Source organism: Dendrobates tinctorius, unplaced genomic scaffold, assembly GCF_039654945.1.
Source record: "Dendrobates tinctorius isolate UK_male_01 unplaced genomic scaffold, ASM3965494v1 ptg000108l, whole genome shotgun sequence".
Lineage (NCBI taxonomy): Eukaryota > Metazoa > Chordata > Amphibia > Anura > Dendrobatidae > Dendrobates > Dendrobates tinctorius.
This window is the reverse complement of record NW_027361776.1, coordinates 11928398-11946073: the sequence shown is the minus strand read 5'-3', so window position 1 is coordinate 11946073 and position 17676 is coordinate 11928398.

The window sequence follows — 17676 nt, the reverse complement described above, 5'->3', positions numbered from 1 at the left end:
GGCCAATCAAGCACTTTTAGCCAGTTCCAAGGAACTATGACATGTGTTTACTGTGGGTAGGAGCAAGATGAAAACGTGGCATTGTCCACTGCTGATATGGCTGTTCATAGTGGTTTTCCCCTAGATTACAGTACATTAGATTTATAATGTAAGCAGCCTTAAAAATCTTTCCATATTAAACAGAAAATTGGTATTTTGTAGAAAAACTACTGTTCTTTAATTGAGCCACTACTTCTAATGCCTCCCCTGGCCAGATAGACAGCGTTAATCATTCCTTCTGCTGTGCCAATAGTGCATGGAGAGAAGAAATTAAAGACAAAAGACAAGAAATGGTTAACATCTGGTGAATTCAGAGGGGTTGTCTACCACAATTACCTAATATGCTCGGGACTCACAGTGGAGACCCTGCGAGCTGTCAGGAATGTGTGACTGTTCATTTGCTATTATCAAGATCAAAATATAAGTTAAAAATGGGCTTCGAAAAGCGCTGCCAAGGATCTTGGGAGAGTTTGCTTTTCTTTCTGGAGTGTGCAGTGTGTAACGTTCCACACTGTCTGTGGACGGGGATTACTCACGTTGCCGGTCTTGGAGGTAAACATTGGCACACTCAGAGTTAAAAAAAGAATCCATTCGGTTTATTTGCTCCATAAACCTCACAGCAACAAAACAAGGTTTCCAGCCTTCACAGCAGTCAAAAGCAGCATAAACAGTCCTTAAATGGGCTTTGTTCCCTCAGGCCCTGTGCACACACAGGCCAGGGCAATGTCCAGCCCGGAGGCTCCGACTTGAGCCGTACACACAGGAGGGCTTCTCCTTCCTAAGAACACAGACTACTCTGTAGTGTCCCACCTGGACACATGGAAGTCTGTCCACACTCTGACAGACTCCCTCACACTGACAGCCATGTGCTAAACATAGCCTCCATTATGTTGGCTGTAACCACACCCACAGGTGAGGTGTGGATCACATGGGCTGGTCACATGGTCACGACCTCATGGCAGGTCCTGAAACTCCTGCAGGTCCTGAAGGAAAACAGGGGTACAGTCAACACCCTCACCCAGAGGTGAGGCAATATGGGTAGCCAGACCCTCCCATCTCTCATAGCTACCCGCAACCCAGACCCAGTGCACTAAATGACATGTTTAGTGCTCATGTACACTAGAGACAAAATACTCCTGGTTGCATCGCAGGGAGCATCCATCCCTGTGACACATACAGTACCTCCTATTAACCACGCGACCACCAGTTACTCCACAGCAGCTACATAGAAATACATGTAGCTGCACGCTTCGGTCCGAGTGCCGGTGGCAGTGCGAGGTTTTCATGCGAGAGACTCACACAAGAATCGTGCGAGTCTCTCGCAAGTGAGTATGAGCCCTAATTCTTTCAATTTGGACCTCTTGGTGGAGGTTCAGAGGTCGCAGCTGCAGCCAGAGGATTAATCATGTTAACACCAGGATTGTGCGTGGAGCTGTACAACTAAATCAAGTGTGTAGTAGTCACTTACTTTAACCCCTTCCTGACATCAGATGTACTATCCCGCCCATGGGACCCGGGCCCCTATGCCCATGGACGGGATAGTACGTCTCAGCGATAAGCGGCGCCCACGTGGTGAGCGCCGCTGTTCGCGGCCGGGTGTCAGCTAATTATCACAGCTGACACCCGGCACAATGTGTCAGGGGCGGTCACGGACTGCCCCCGACATTTTAACCCCTTGCACACCGCGATCAATCATGATCGAGGTGTACCGGGGGTTAAAGGGAAGCATCAGCAGGGAGGGGGCTCCCTCCGTGCTTCCCTGAGCCCCCCACGGCAGCGCAATGTGCAGCGCTGCTGCGGGGGGCTCCTTCCCTGCAGGCCCCCGAATCCAAGATGGTGATGGGGCCTTCGGGGGCCTGCAGGGAGCCGGCTTCCTCAGTGCCTGCAAAGCGCAGGCATGAGGAAGTCTGCAGCAGTGCCTGTGACAGATCGCTGCTCTGTCACAGTGATCTGTGATGTGACAGATCAGCAATCTGTCACAGGACAGTGATGTCCCACCTGGGACTATGTAATAAAGTTAAAAAAAGTGTTAAAATAATTTTAAAAAAATCGCCAAATAAATTAGAAAAAAAAATTCCCCTAATAAATCCATTTTTTGGAAATAAAAGAAAAAGAAACAATAAAAGTACACATATTAGGTTTCGCTGCATCCGTAACGACCTGCCCTATAAAACTGTCCCATTAGTTAACCCCTTTAGCGTACCTCTTAAAAAATAAAAATAAAAAACGAGCAAAAAATAATGATTTATTATCATACCACCAACCAAAAAGAGCAATAACGCGCGATCAAAAAGACACATATAAATATCCATGGTACCTGTTGTGAGTTCATTTTCCCCTTCGTCACTGAGGTCTGGTGAACTCCATATTCTGGTAAAGGAAGGTAATGAGCCTGATTATCAGGCAACTGAGTCTAATGAGGATGACTGGCTGAGTGGAGTCACTGACTGGATATAAGGCTGCCGACGCCCTTCTGCCCTGCGGGTGATTTCTCTGTGGACTTCAAGGACACCAGTCTGATTCCTGCTTCCCTAAAGCTAAGTTTTCTGCTTTGCCTGTTTGCATTTATGTTTTGTTTTTGTTTTCTTTGCTTTTCTGGATTCTGCCATTCCCTGCTGGGGTGAGCTGAATCTCCTTTTGCCTGTTGCTCTGTCTTCAGAATATTCCTGAGTACTGACATAGCTTTTTTGAAGCCTAGCGTCTTCAGGGCCTTTTTCACTGTCAGTCTGTTGGCTCTTATTTTCATAGGGTTTTTCACGGATTGCAGACAGCAGCCTTCCTGTCCTTTCCTATCTTGGTAGTTTGGGCCCCGTCTTTGCTCAGTCTTTCTTTCTGTCTGTGTTAGTGTTTTCATCTTGCTTCACCGTCATTATATGTTGGGGGCTGCCTATTGCTTTGGGGTCTGCTCTGGGGCAGTTTAGATTTCCCCTTTCTTTCTTTAGGCCTATTTAATTCTCCGGCTGTGATCGAGGGGTCTAGGGCATCGTAGGAACCCCCCACGGCTACTGTTAGTTGTTGTGATAGGATCAGGGGTCTGCAATCCGATAGCTGCCAACCTCTCTCGTTTTCTGGACTTAGCTAGCAGTTCTGTTTTTGCCTCCTACGGTGACTCAATCATAACAGAATCACCCGCCAAACCGCAGATCCTAGGGTACTCAATAGCAGGAAAGAATTGTGTTTAAAAAAAAAAAAAAAGGGTGTGTGTATATTCTTTCCTGTATATCTCTGAGGCCGTAGGGGGAATTTTTTTTCTCTCAATGGAGATAAAGCAATTGTCTGATCGTGTGGATCAGCTCGCTGCGGAAGTGCGAGAATTACCGCCTACCTTGCTCGTTCGCATGCTGTTGAACCAAAGATCCCTACACCTGATGTATTTTTTGGGGATCGATCTAAATTTTTAAGTTTCAAAAATAATTGTAAATTATTTTTTGCCTTGAAGCCTAACTCGTCAGGGAGCTCTGCGCAGCAGGTTAAAATTGTCATCTCTTTGCTGCGTGGCGATCCCCAGGATTGGGCGTTTTCATTGAAACCAGATGATCCTATTCTGACTAATGTGAACGCATTCTTTCAAGCTTTGGGGTTGTTGTATGACGAACCTAATGCTATTGATTAGGCTGAAAAGACCCTGTTGGCATTAAACCAGGGTCGAGATTCTGCAGAGTTGTACTGTCAAAAGTTCCGAAAGTGGGCGGTCCTTACTACCTGGAATGATAATGCCTTGGCTGCTCTCTTTCGGAAGGGTTTGTCAGAAGCCGTAAAAGATACTATGGTGGGATTTCCTGTTCCCTCTGGTCTGGACGATTCTATGTCATTAGCCATTCAGGTTGATCGGCGTTTACGTGAACGCAGGATTGCACGAGAGGTGTTGCAACCGGTTGAACAGACGTCTGAACCTATGCAATGTGATAGAGTTTTGTCTAAGGCGCAATGTCAGGAGTTCAGAAGGCGTAATAAGCTGTGTTTTTTCTGTGGAGATGCCTCGCATATTATTTCTGTTTGTCCTAAACGAGAGAAACGCTTTGCACACACGTTTTCTGTTCGTGGTGTTCAACCTAAGTTTCTTCTGGCAATTACTCTGATCTGCTCCCTGTCCACATTTTCCGCCAAGGCTTTTGTGGATTCGGGAGCAGCGCTAAACCTAATGGACTTGGATTTTGCTAAACGTTGTGGATTTCCGATGACACCTCTGCAGACGCCTATCCCTTTGAGGGGGATTGATGCTACTCCTTTGGCTAAAAATAAACCTCAGTTTTGGACCCAGGTGGTCATGCGGGTCGCCCCAGACCATCAAGAAAATTGCAGATTTTTGGTGTTGCATGGTCTGCATGATGCCGTTGTTCTGGGGTTTCCCTGGTTGCAAATTCATAATCCAGTTTTGGATTGGAAATCTTTGTCTGTGGTGAGTTGGGGTTGTCGGTGTGCCTTTAGTGAGGCTCCGGTTTTTTCCACCTCTCCTCAGTCGCATGATGTTCCTGACTATTTGGCGGACTTTTATGATGTATTTAGTGAGAATGAGTCTGCGTCCTTGCCTCCTCATAGGAGTTATGACTGTGCTATTGAACTAAGCCTGGGGTGTAAATTTCCAAGGGTCGGCTCTTCAATTTATCTGTACCTGAGCACGAGGCTATGCGGTCCTATATTAAGGAGGCGTTGGAGAAGGGTCATATTAGACCATCCTCTTCACCCTTAGGTGCCGTTTTTTTTTTGTGGCCAAAAAGGATGGTTCTTTAAGGCCTTGTATTGATTATCATGCCCTCAATAAAATTACTATTAAATATCAGTATCCGTTACCCCTGATTTCGGATCTATTCTCTAGAGTTAGAGGTGCTTGCTGGTTTACCAAGCTTGACCTCAGGGGGGCGTATAATCTTATCCGCATTAAGCAGTGGGATGAATGGAAGATGGCGTTTAATACTCCGGTGGGACATTTTGAGTACCTGGTGATGCCTTTTGGGCTCACTAATGCCCCTTCTGTCTTCCAGTGCTTCATGAACGATATTTTCCGAGACTTTGTAGATAAATTTTTGATTATCTATCTGGATGATATTTTGATCTTCTCCAAGGATTGGGATTCTCATGTGGAACATATTCGGACTGTGTTCCAGATCTTGAGGGAGAATTCCCTGTATGTCAAAGGATCGAAATGCCTTTTTGGAGTACAGAGGATTTCATTTTTGGGATTTATTTTGTCTCTGTCAACTATTGAAATGGACCCGGCCAAGGTACAGGCCATTTATGATTGGGTTCAGCCCACTTCTTTGAAGGCCCTCCAGAAGTTTTTGGGTTTTGCTAATTTTTATCGGAAATTTATAGCAAAATTTTCTAGTATTGCCAAGCCATTGACTGATCTGACTAAGAAGGGTGCTGATGTGTTGAATTGGTCTCCGGAGGCTGTTTCTTCCTTTCAGGAGCTGAAGCGAAGATTTACCTCCGCCCCGGTTTTGCGGCAACCTGATGTCTCACTCCCATTCCAGGTAGAAGTGGATGCTTCTGAGATTGGTGCAGGAGCTGTTTTGTCCCAAAAGGATCCTGTAACATCTAAAATGAATCCCTGTGCTTTCTTTTCCCGAAAGTTCTCTCCATCTGAACGTAACTATGATGTGGGGAATCGGGAACTGTTGGCCATGAAATGGGCATTTGAGGAGTGGAGACATTGGTTGGAGGGAGCTAAACATCAAGTTGTGGTCCTCACTGACCACAAGAATTTGATTTACCTAGAGTCGGCTAAACGCTTGAACCTTAGACAGGCTAGGTGGGCCTTGTTTTTTACACGTTTTGATTTTGTGGTCTCTTTTCTTCCTGGAACTAAGAATGTCAAGGCAGACGCCCTCTCTAGGAGTTTCTTTGCTGATTCTCCTGTGGTGACCAAGCCTGCTACCATCTTAGGCGAAGGGGTAGTTCTTTCTGCCATCTCACCCAATTTGAGACTTGTTCTGCAAGAGTTCCAGGAGGACAAACCTGAGCGTTGTCCCAGTGGAAAGTTGTATGTTCCTGACCAGTGGAAGAAGAGAGTGATGTCTGAAGTTCATTGCTTTGCATTGGCTGGTCATCCAGGTATTTTTGGTACTAAAGATCTGGTGAGTCGCTCTTTTTGGTGGCCCACCTTGTCTCATGATGTCAGGAATTTTGTGCAGTCCTGTGGGACTTGCTCCCGGTCTAAATCTTGTTCTCGCTCTAGTGGGTTGTTGATGCCTTTGCCGGTGCCCAGGAGGCCATGGACCCATATTTCAATGGATTTCATCTCTGATATGTCGGTCTCTCAAAGAATGACTGTTATTTGGGTGATTTGTGATAGGTTCTCTAAGATGGTTCATCTTGTACCATTCCCTAAGTTGCCATCTTCCTCTGAGTTGGTGCCCCTGTTTTTGCAACAGGTGGTTTGCTTGCACGGGATTCCTGAGAACATTGTATCTGACAGAGGAGTTCAGTTTGTGTCTAGATTTTGGAGGACTTTCTGTTCCAAGCTGGGAATTCAGTTGTCCTTCTCCTCTGCTTTTCACCCTCAGACCAATGGGCAGACAGAGAGAACAAACCAGACCTTGGAGTCGTATTTGAGATGTTTTATTTCTGCTGATCAGGATGACTGGGTTTCATTTTTGCCCTTGGCCGAATTTGCTTTAAATAATAGAGCTAGTTCTGCCACTTTGATGTCACCTTTTTTTTGTAACTTTGGGTTTCATCTTCGATTTTCTTCAGGGCAGGTGGAGCCTTCTGCCTGCCCAGGTGTTGACACTGTGGTGGAGAGAATGCACCAGATCTGGGACCAAGTGGTGGATAAGTTATCTCTCTCCCAGGAAAAGGCCCAGCGGTTTTCCAATCGACATAGGACCATTGGTCCCCAGTTTAAGATTGGTGATATGGTGTGGTTATCATCAAAAAATATTGCTATGAAGGTGGCTTCTCCTAAGTTTAAGCGTAGATTTATTGGACCTCACAAGATTTTGGAGATTATTAATCCGTCTCTTTTCGTTTGGCTCTTCCTGTCACATTTAAAATCCATAATGTGTTCCATAAGTCCTTGTTGAAGAGGTTTGTTGAACCTGTTGTTCCGGGGGTGGCACCTCCTGACCCTGTATTGGTTGAAGGTAACATGGAATATGAGGTAGAGAAAATATTGGATTCCCGTCTGGCTAGACGGAGACTCCAGTATTTGGATAAGTGGAAGGGTTATGGTCAGGAGGATAATTCCTGGGTCTCTGCCTCTGATATTCATGCCAAAAGATTGGTGCGTGCCTTTCATCGGGCTCACCCTGATCGCCCTGGTGGCGTGGTTGAGGGTTCGGTGACCCCACCTCAAGGGGGAGGTACTGTTGTCAGTTCATTTTCCCCTTCGTCACTGAGGTCTGGTGAACTCCCTATTCTGGTAAAGGAAGGTAATGAGCCTGATTATCAGGCACCTGAGTCTAATGAGGATGACTGGCTGAGTGGAGTCACTGACTGGATATAAGGCTGCCGACGCCCTTCTGCCCTGCGGGTGATTTCTCTGTGGACTTCTAGGACACCAGTCTGATTCCTGCTTCCCTAAAGCTAAGTTTTCTGCTTTGCCTGTTTGCATTTATGTTTTGTTTTTGTTTTCCTTGCTTTTCTGGATTCTGCCATTCCCTGCTGGGGTGAGCTGAATCTCCTTTTGCCTGTTGCTCTGTCTTCAGAATATTCCTGAGTACTGACATAGCTTTTTTGAAGCCTAGCGTCTTCAGGGCCTTTTTCACTGTCAGTCTGTTGGCTCTTATTTTCATAGGGTTTTTCACGGATTGCAGACAGCAGCCTTCCTGTCCTTTCCTAGCTAGGTAGTTTGGGCCCCGTCTTTGCTCAGTCTATCTTTCTGTCTGTGTTAGTGTTTTCATCTTGCTTCACCGTCATTATATGTTGGGGGCTGCCTATTGCTTTGGGGTCTGCTCTGGGGCAGTTTAGATTTCCCCTTTCTTTCTTTAGGCCTATTTAATTCTCTGGCTGTGATTGAGGGGTCTAGGGCATCGTAGGAACCCCCCACGGCTACTGTTAGTTGTTGTGATAGGATCAGGGGTCTGCAATCCGATAGCTGCCAACCTCTCTGGTTTTCTGGACTTAGCTAGCAGTTCTGTTTTTGCCTCCTACGGTGACTCAATCATAACAGGTACCGCTGAAAACGTCATCTTGTCCCGCAAAAATCGAGCCACCACACAGCATCATCAGCGAAAAAAATAAAAAAGCTATAGCTCGCAGAACAAAGCGATGCAAAAATTATTATTTTTTATATAAAATAGTTTTCATTGCATAAAACCGACAAAACATAAAAAAAGATCTAAATGAGGTATCACTGTAACCACACTGACCCGAAGAATAAAAACGATTTATCAATTTTACCGCACGCGGAACGGTGTAAACGCACCCCCCAAAAGAAATTCATGAAACACTGGTTTTTGTTCATTCTGCGTCCCAAAAATCAGAATAAAAAGCGATCAAAAAATGTCACGTGCCCAAAAATGGTACCAATAAAAACGTCAACTCGTCCCGCAAAAAATAGTACCTCACAAGACTCGGAAGGTCAAAATACGGAAAAATTATAGCTCTTAACATGTGGTGATGCAAAAACTATTTTCACAATAAAAAACCTCTTTTAGCGTATGACAGCTGACAAATATAAAAACCGCCATAAATAGTAAATCAAACCCTCCGTTATCATCCCCTTAGTAAGGGAAAAATAATAAAATTAAAAGAAAATGTATTTATTTCCATTTTCCCATTAAAGTTAGGGTTAGGGCTAGGGCTAGGGTTAGGGCCAGGGCTAGGGTTAGGGCTAGGGTTAGGGCTGAGATTAGGGTTAGGGGTGTGTTGGCATTAGGGTTGGAATTAGAATTGGGGGTTTCCACTGTTTGGGCACATCAGGTGCTCTCCAAATGCAACATGGCGTCTGATCTCAATTCCAGCCAATTCTGAGTTGAAAAAGTCAAATGGTGCTCCTTCCCTTCCAAGCTCTGCCATGCGCCCAAAAAGTGTTTTACCCTCACATGTAGGGTATCAGCCTACTCAGGACAAATTGCAAAACAACTTTTGGGGTCCAATTTTTCCTGTTACTGTTAAGAAAATAAAAAATTGGGGGCAAAATTAGCATTTTTGTGGAAAAAAAAGATTTTTTTATTTTCACGCTCGGGCGTTATAAACTTCTGTGAAGCACTTGGGGATTCAAAGTGCTCACCACATATCTAGATAAGTTCTGTGGGGGGGGTCTAGTGTCCAAAATGGGGTCACTTGTGGGGAGTTTCAATAGTTTAGGTACATCAGGGGCTCTCCAAACGCACATGACACCCACAGACCATTCCATCAAAGTCTGCATTCCAAAACCTCACTACTTCCCTTCCGAGCCCCGACGTGTGCCCATACAGTAGTTTTCTCCCACATATGGGGTGTCAGCGTACTCAGGACAAATTGGACAACAAGTTTTGGGGTTCAATTTCTCCTGTTACCCTTGGGAAAATAAAAAAATTGGGGACTAAGTGATCATGTTTGTGGAAAAAAATACGATTTTTTTATTTTCATGCCCGGGCATTATAAACTTCTGTGAAGCCCTTAGGGGATCAAAGTGCTCACCACACATCTAGATAAGTTCCTTAGGGGGTCTAGTTTCCAAAATGGGGTCATTTGTGGGGGGTTTCCACTGTTTAGGTACATTAGGGGCTCTCCAAAGGCAACATGACACCCGCAGACCATTCCATCAAAGTCTGCATTCCAAAACGTCACTACTTCCCTTCCGAGCCCCGACATGTGCCCATACAGTAGTTTTCTCCCACATATGGGGTATCAGCATACTCAGGACAAATTGGGCAACAACTTTTGGGGTCCAATTTCTCCTGGTACCCTTGGGAAAATAAAAAAAATTGGTGACTAAAAGTTCATGTTTGTGGAAAAAATGCGAATTTTTTATTTTCACGCACGGGCGTTATAAACTTCTGTGAAGCACTGAAGGGGTCAAAGTGCTCACCACACATCTAGATAAGTTCCTTGGGGGGTCTAGTTTCCAAAATGGTTTCATTTGTGGGGGGTTTCCACTGTTTTGGTACATCAGGGGCTTTCCAAACGCGACATGGTGTTAGATCTCAATTCCAGCCAAAAACGTCAAATGGGGCTGCTTCCCTACCAAGCTCTGCCATGCGCCCAAATAGTGGTTTACCCCCACATGTGGGGTATTAGCATACTTAGGACAAATTGCACAATAACTTTTAGGGTCCTGTTACCCTTGGAAAAATAAGAATTAAGGGTGAAAAGATCATTTTTGTGGAAAAGATATGATTTTTTAATTGTACGGCTGTATGTTATAAACTTCTGTGAAGCCCTTGGGGGTTCAAAGTTCTCACCACACATCTAGATAAGTTCCTTGGGGGGTCTAGTTTCCAAAATGGGGTCACTTGTGGGGGGTTTCCACTGTTTTGGTACATCAGGGGTTTTCCAATCGCGACATGGTGTCCGATCTCAATTCCAGCAAAAAACGTCAAATGGTGCTGCTACCCTTCCAAGCTCTGCCGTGCGCCCAAATAGTGGTTTACTCCCACATGTGGGGTATCAGCGTACTCAGGACAAATTGCACAATAACTTTTAGGGTCCTGTTATGATTGGGAAAATAAAAATTGGGGGTGAAAAGATCATTTTTGTGGAAAAAATATGATTTTTTAATTTTACCGCTGTATGTTATAAACTTCTGTGAAGCCCTTGTAGGTTCAAAGTTCTCACCACATATCTAGATAAGTTCCTTAGGGGGTCTAGTTTCCAAAATGGGGTCACTTGTGGGGGGTTTCCACTGTTTAAGTACATCAGAGGCTCTCCAAACGTGACATGGCGTCCGATCTGAATTCCAGCCAATTTTGCATTGAAAAAGTCATACGGCGCTCCTTCCCTTCTCAGCTCTGCCATGCGCCAAAACAGTGGTTCCCCCCCACATATCAGGCATCAGCGAACTCAGGACAAATTGCATAATAACTTTTGCAGTCCAATTTCTCCTGTTACCGTTGGTAAAATAAAAAAAATTGAACCTGAATTTTTTTTTGTGAATAAAGGTAGATGTTCATTTTTTTTAAAATATTCAAAAAATTCCTGTGATGCACCTAAAGGGTTAATGAACTTCTTGAATGTGGTTTTGAGCACCTTAAGGGGTGCAGTTTTTAGAATGGTGTCACTTTTTGGTATTTTCTATCATATAGACCCCTCAAAGTGGCTTCAAATGTGATGTGGTCCGTAAAAATAAAATGGTGTTGCAAAAATGAGAAATCACTGGTCAATTTTTAACCCTTATAACTTCCTAACAACAAAAAAATTTTGGTTCCAAAATTGTGCTGATGTAAAGTAAACATGTGGGAAATGTTACTTATCAAGTTTTTTGTGTGCCGTATCTCTGTGATTTAAGGGCACAAAAATTCAAAGTTGTAAATTTTTGCCAAATTTCCATTTTTCTCACAAATAAACGCAAGTTATTTGAATGAAATTTTACCACTAACATTAAGTACAATATGTCACGAGAAAACAGTGTCAGAATCACCGGGATCCATGGAAGCGTTTCAGCGTTATTACCTCATAAAGGGACAGTGGTCAGAATTGTAAAAATTGGCCCGGTCATGAAGGTGCAAACCACCCTTGGGGGTGAAGGGGTTAACCTAATATTGTCCGCTGATCCACACAAGGAGCACTTTCTATTTGCTATTATGGAACTTCTGAAAATGTTGAAGTTTAGCAAATGGAGTGACATAAAAAAGCTTTACATCCGACCACTTATTTGATTCTAATGACTGCAGAAGTCAAAAGGTTAAACTGCTGCAATTGGACCTTGGTTGTAAGAAGTTAATGTCTGATTTATAGAACAACTAACACTTATCTTGTATAGAGTTGTGTCAATATATAACCAGCCTCATTTTCACTTCTCCAAAATTAAGTTGATGGACCACTACTGGATTTCAAAGGTGCTGTCATATCATGAAGCAAAGATTTTATCATCGATTGTAAGTAGAGTTGAGCGACTTTTGTTTTTTTAGGGTCGAGTTTCGTTTCGTGAAACCCGACTTTTCCAAAAGTCGGGTCGAGCAAGATCGTCCGATTATAGGGAAAAGTCGAGGTCGTCCCGAAACACGAAACCCAATGTAAGTCAATGGGGAATAAAAGTCGGCAGTGAGAGGAGGACAGGAAACACACCTACAGTGCCCATTTGAATGCCAAAAGCATCAATTCTTCTTACTTAAGCTTGTCAACCTTAATTAACTTCATAATACAAGTTACGCACTGAAAAATGGGGGTTATTTGGCTAAATTTGTGGGGGGGGAGGGCTGGCTGCAGGTTTTCATGTGCCCTGGGCGAAAGAGCGCCCCTTTAACACATACCACAACTCATCATGCTCTGATATGACAGAGAAATAGCGGTATAGTACAATGAAAAATACCTCACTTTTTACATCTCATGACGAGGCCCATCTATTTCCCCATACAGAATCATTGGTCCCATATAATGTTTGAAACAGTATATGATGAGCTCCACATAATGCTACAGTATATGTTGGTCCCCATGGATGAAGCTCCACTGTCTTATGGGCCCAAATAATGCTCCAAACATAATGGGTCCCATTTCTAATGCTCTAGTGTATAATGGGCCCTGTAAATGCTGCTCCAGTGTCTGATGTCCACCTTTGGAATGTTCCAGTGTATGGTGGGCCCCATCTATCATTCTCCAGAGTATAGTGCTCCCCAAAAATTGCTGTCCCAACATTGAAAACAATCAAATAAGTCTCCACACTAGGGAATCCCTGTACTAGTCTAGACTCCTCGTCGTCCATATCTTCCATCTCACTGTACAGTATTTCAACTTTGCAAGTGCTGTGATCCTGGGCAAGCAGGGGGGGCCCACTCGTTGGCGACGGCACTGGCACAGGGCCCCTGATAGTACGGTGGTGTGTCTGATGGCGGGTGGGCCGAACCTGCACTTTCATCTGCAGCTTCCTCTTTGTCACCGTGTAAGATGGAACTGTATATGGGAAGGGTAACCTGAGTTTCATCAGGGTCAGATTCAGGCTGGGTAGCGTGCGAGGGGAATGTAGTGGTCTGGGTCAATGTACCAGCAGATTCATCGAGCAGTGGCTGGGCATCAGTGCACTTGTGTCGCCCCCAGGAGTACGGTCGCCACAGTGGCATTACCTTCTTCCTAGGGAGTGTGATGTCATGCTTGGGAGCAATGAAGGATCTCTCTAGCAGGTTAACTGATTGGGCGGCGTTATTCCCACGAGTCATGACCCTCCAAACAGCGTTCATGAAGGCAAAGTGTTTGTTTTACGTGGGCAGTATGGTTGCAAAGCTGAACCTTAAAGGAATGTCCAGAAGGGCACCACCAGGAGTGGAGCCTACGGTTAAATTCGACTCCACCTGGGAAACCTCAACCATGCCAGCTACAGAACAGATGCACACATTGCAAGCTTAATTCCGTTAACGAACGAGACTCCGTCATGCCCCGCGGTCCGAGTCCGGCTTACTAGAGGGACACGTGAGGCTCTGGCACATGAGATTGGCCAATAACTGGGGTGTCATGCCCTTACATGTCCGTGGCTGCATGTGCGCTACACTGAAAAGGCCAGCGTTTGTCGCTTACAGGTGCAGATAACCCGCTGAACAACGTTAGTGATGGGGATCACTGATTACAATTATTACCCGCGAACAATGATTTCCCAGTAAGTGCAGGTCAACCGCAGTTCCGGAATTAGGCCTAACCGTCATTCCTGAAAAAATGAAAAACTTACGTGTGCAAACCACAGGTGCTGTAGCTTGCTTAACAGCTCGCCAGCCGTTCTCACGCCCAGTATGGATTACACGTGATTGCACAAAGGTGAGAAAGGGTACCGTATCCCCAGATAACATGTATGGATAGTGTACACATTCAAAATATATGTCTATACATCAGGAGGCAGGCTCAGACGGTGTCAGGCCCAGTATGGATTGCACGTGATTGCACAAAGGTTAGAAAGGGTACCGTATCCCCGGATAACATGTATGGATAGCGTACACATTCAAAATATATGTCTATACATCAGGAGACAGGCTCAGACGGTGTTAGGCCCAGTATGGATTGCACGTGATTGCACAAAGGTTAGAAAGGGTACCGTATCCCTGGATAACATGTATGGATAGCGTACACATTCAAAATATATGTCTATACAGCAGGAGGCAGGCTCAGACGGTGTTAGGCCCAGTATGGATTGCACGTGATTGCACAAAGGTTAGAAAGGGTACCGTTTCCCCGGATAACATGTATGGATAGCGTACACATTCAAAATATATGTCTCAGGAGGCAGGCTCAGACGGTGTTAGGCCCAGTATGGATTGCACGTGATTGCACAAAGGTTAGAAAGGGTACCGTATCCCCAGATAACATGTATGGATAGCGTACACATTCAAAATATATGTCTATACATCAGGAGGCAGGCTCAGACGGTGTCAGGCACAGTATGGATTGCACGTGATTGCACAAAGGTTAGAAAGGGTACCGTATCCCTGGATAACATGTATGGATAGCGTACACATTCAAAATATATGTCTATACATCAGGAGGCAGGCTCAGAAGGTGTCAGGCACAGTATGGATTTGACGGCCCAGATTACACAGCGGAGGAGCAGGGAGAGGTAAAGATTGCAAATGCTGGGGCCCTGGCCAAGCAAGGGGGGCCCACTCGTGGGCGTCGGTACTGGCACTGGGCCCCTCATAGTACAGCGGTGTGTCTGACGGCGGGTGTGCACCACCACCGTCAGAGACACTTGATTGCACTATGAGGGACCCTGTGCCAGTGCCCGCGCCCAAGAGTTGGCCTACCCACCTGTCCAGGGCAACGGCACTCGCACGGTGTCGTGCGCTAGGTGGTGACCCCGGCCATGGGGGGGAGGCAGCACAGTTAGGGAGTTTTAGAAAGTGGCATATGTTGATGTTGGACATTCAGCTGATGCAAAAGGCGAAATAGGTGAAGTCCCAGGAAGAGGTGGACCAAAGCAAGCCATTTTTCTGTCACCCTATGTGTCATCAGGGGAAGGTGGGACAAAATCCTTGGAAACCCATGCATGGTTCATTTTAATGAAGGTTAGATCATCCACATTTTGGGTTGACAGACGGGTCCTTTTTTCTGTCAGGATTGATCCAGCTGCACTGAAGACTCTTTCCGATAGCACACTTGCAGCTGGGCAAGCGAGCTCCTGTAAGGCATATTGGGCCAATTCAGGCCAGGTGTCCAGTTTAGCAGCCCAATAGTCAAAGGGGAATGACCTGTGTGGGACAACATCGATATGGGAGGAAAAGTAGTTTGTAACCATAGTTGACAACTGCTGTCTCCTGTCACTTTCCATCGATGCAGTATTACCAGTTGTGTGAGCGGTATTTGAAAAATCAGTCCACAACATTGTCATGAAACCCCTGTCTCCAACGCCATTTCTGCTGTGTGCACCACGAACACCTCTGCCAAGCTGCCCCCGGCCCGTACGGCTCGTGTGAGAACCATCACCGCTGCTGTGTGCTGGGAATGCCTCAAGCAACCGATTTACCAGAGTTGCTTGTTTATTAGCCAATATTAGGTCAAGGTTCTCCTGTGGCATGATGTTTTGTAATTTGCCTTTATAGCGTGGATCCAGGATGCTGGCCAACCAGTAGTCGTCATCGTTCATCATTTTGGCAATGCGGGGGTCCCTTTTTAGGATCTGCAAGGCATAATCTGACATGTGGGCCAATGTTCCCGGTGTCAATGATGCACTGCGAGTGCTGGGTGGAGGAGCACTTTCTGGCAAATCCACATCCCTCCAGTCACGCACAAACCCTGTACCAGACCTTGCCACGCCAACATTTTCACTTGCCCCACAAGATGCATCCTCCTCCCCTAAGTAATCATCCCCATCATCATCCTCCTCCTCCTCTTCTTCCTCCACCTCGTCCAGGAGAGGTCCCTGAGCAGACAATGGCTGAATGTCAACAAGGATTCCCGCCTCCTCTTCCTCCTCATCAACATTGGCTGCAGACGCCTGCTCCTTAAGGTGCGTCAAAGTTTGCATGAGCAGACGCATAAGTGGAATGCTCATGCTTAGGATGGCGTCGTCTGCGCTTACCAGCCGTGTGCATTCCTCAAAATACTGAAGGACTTTACAGAGGTCTTTCAGCTTCGACCACTGCACACCTGTCAACTCCATGTCTGCTCTCAAAGTGCCTGGCTGTGTATCCTCCCACAAATGCATTATGGCCTGCCTCTGCTCGCACAGCCGCTCCACCATGTGCAGGGTGGAGTTCCACCTTGTTGCAATGTCGATAATGAGGTGGTGGTTGGGAAGGTGGAGCAATCGCTGCAGCTTCTGCATACGAACGGAGTGTACAGGCGACCGGCGGATGTGCGCGCACAGTCTTCGCACCTTCTGGAGCAGGGCTGTTAACTACGGATAATTTTTGAGGAAGCACTGCACCACCAGGTTCAAGGTGTGAGCCAAGCAAGGTATGTGGCTGAGTTTTGAAAGGGCTATGGCTGCCACAAAATTACGGCCGTTATCAATAACTACCTTGCCTGCCTCAAGATGTACACTGCCCAGCCATGACTCAGTTTGTCGCTTCAAGTACTCGGCCAGCACCTCGGCGGTGTGTCTGTTGCCCAAACACATCATCTGCAACACAGTCTGCTGACGCTTTCCACTAGCTGCTCGATAGGGGGACACATCGTGTGCAACAGTGGCAGCTGCAGATGGAGTGCTTGTACGACTGCGCTCTGTGGACGAGCTTTCGCTTCTGGAGGAGGAGGAGGAGGAGGGTCGAACGCCTACAGCCAACTGTTTCCTATACCGTGGGCTAGGCAGCACTGTCCCACCACCGCTGTCCCCTGTGGTCCCTGCATCCACCACATTAACCCAGTGAGCAGTGATGGACACGTAACGGCCCTGGCCATGCCGTCTGGACCATGCATCAGTTGTGAGGTGCACCTTTCTGCTCACTGACTGCTTGAGTGCATGTACAATGCGGTCTTTCACATGATGGTGGAGGGCTGGGATGGCTTTGCGAGAGAAGAATTGGCGACTAGGTAGGTCATAGCGTGGTACTGCATAGGCCATGAGTTCGCGGAAAGCTGTGCTTTCCACCAACCGAAAGGGCATCATCTCAAACGAGATTAGTTTGGCAATGTGGGCGTTCAAACCCAGTGTATGCGGATGAGAGACTGAGTACTTTCTTGACCTACTCATAGTGTCTGGGAGGGTGAGCTGGACTTGAGAGCTGCATATGGTGGAAGTAGCGGTGGACAGGGCGGACTGAGAGAGGGTTGATGATGGTGATGGAGTTGGTGTTCTTTCTGATGGCCTAGAATCAGTCTTTCGTTGATATAACAGTGGGATTCCCTGACTGCTGTGGCCTTGCAACGACACCTCAACATTTGCTGCTGTGCTAACCGGTGGGCTTACAGTGGGGGAAACAATGTAGCGTTGCTGACTACCTTCGTTGTGATCAGTTGCACGTGTGGCACTTGAGGTTTGGTGTTGTGTCCACGCTTGCAAGTGCATGCTGGTTAAATGTCTAAGCATGCAACTGGTATTCAAATTTTTCAGATTTTTCCCTCGGCTAAAGGTCTTTGCGCACTTCTTACAGATAACCTTGGCCTGATCATGAGGATTTTGTTCAAAAAAGTGCC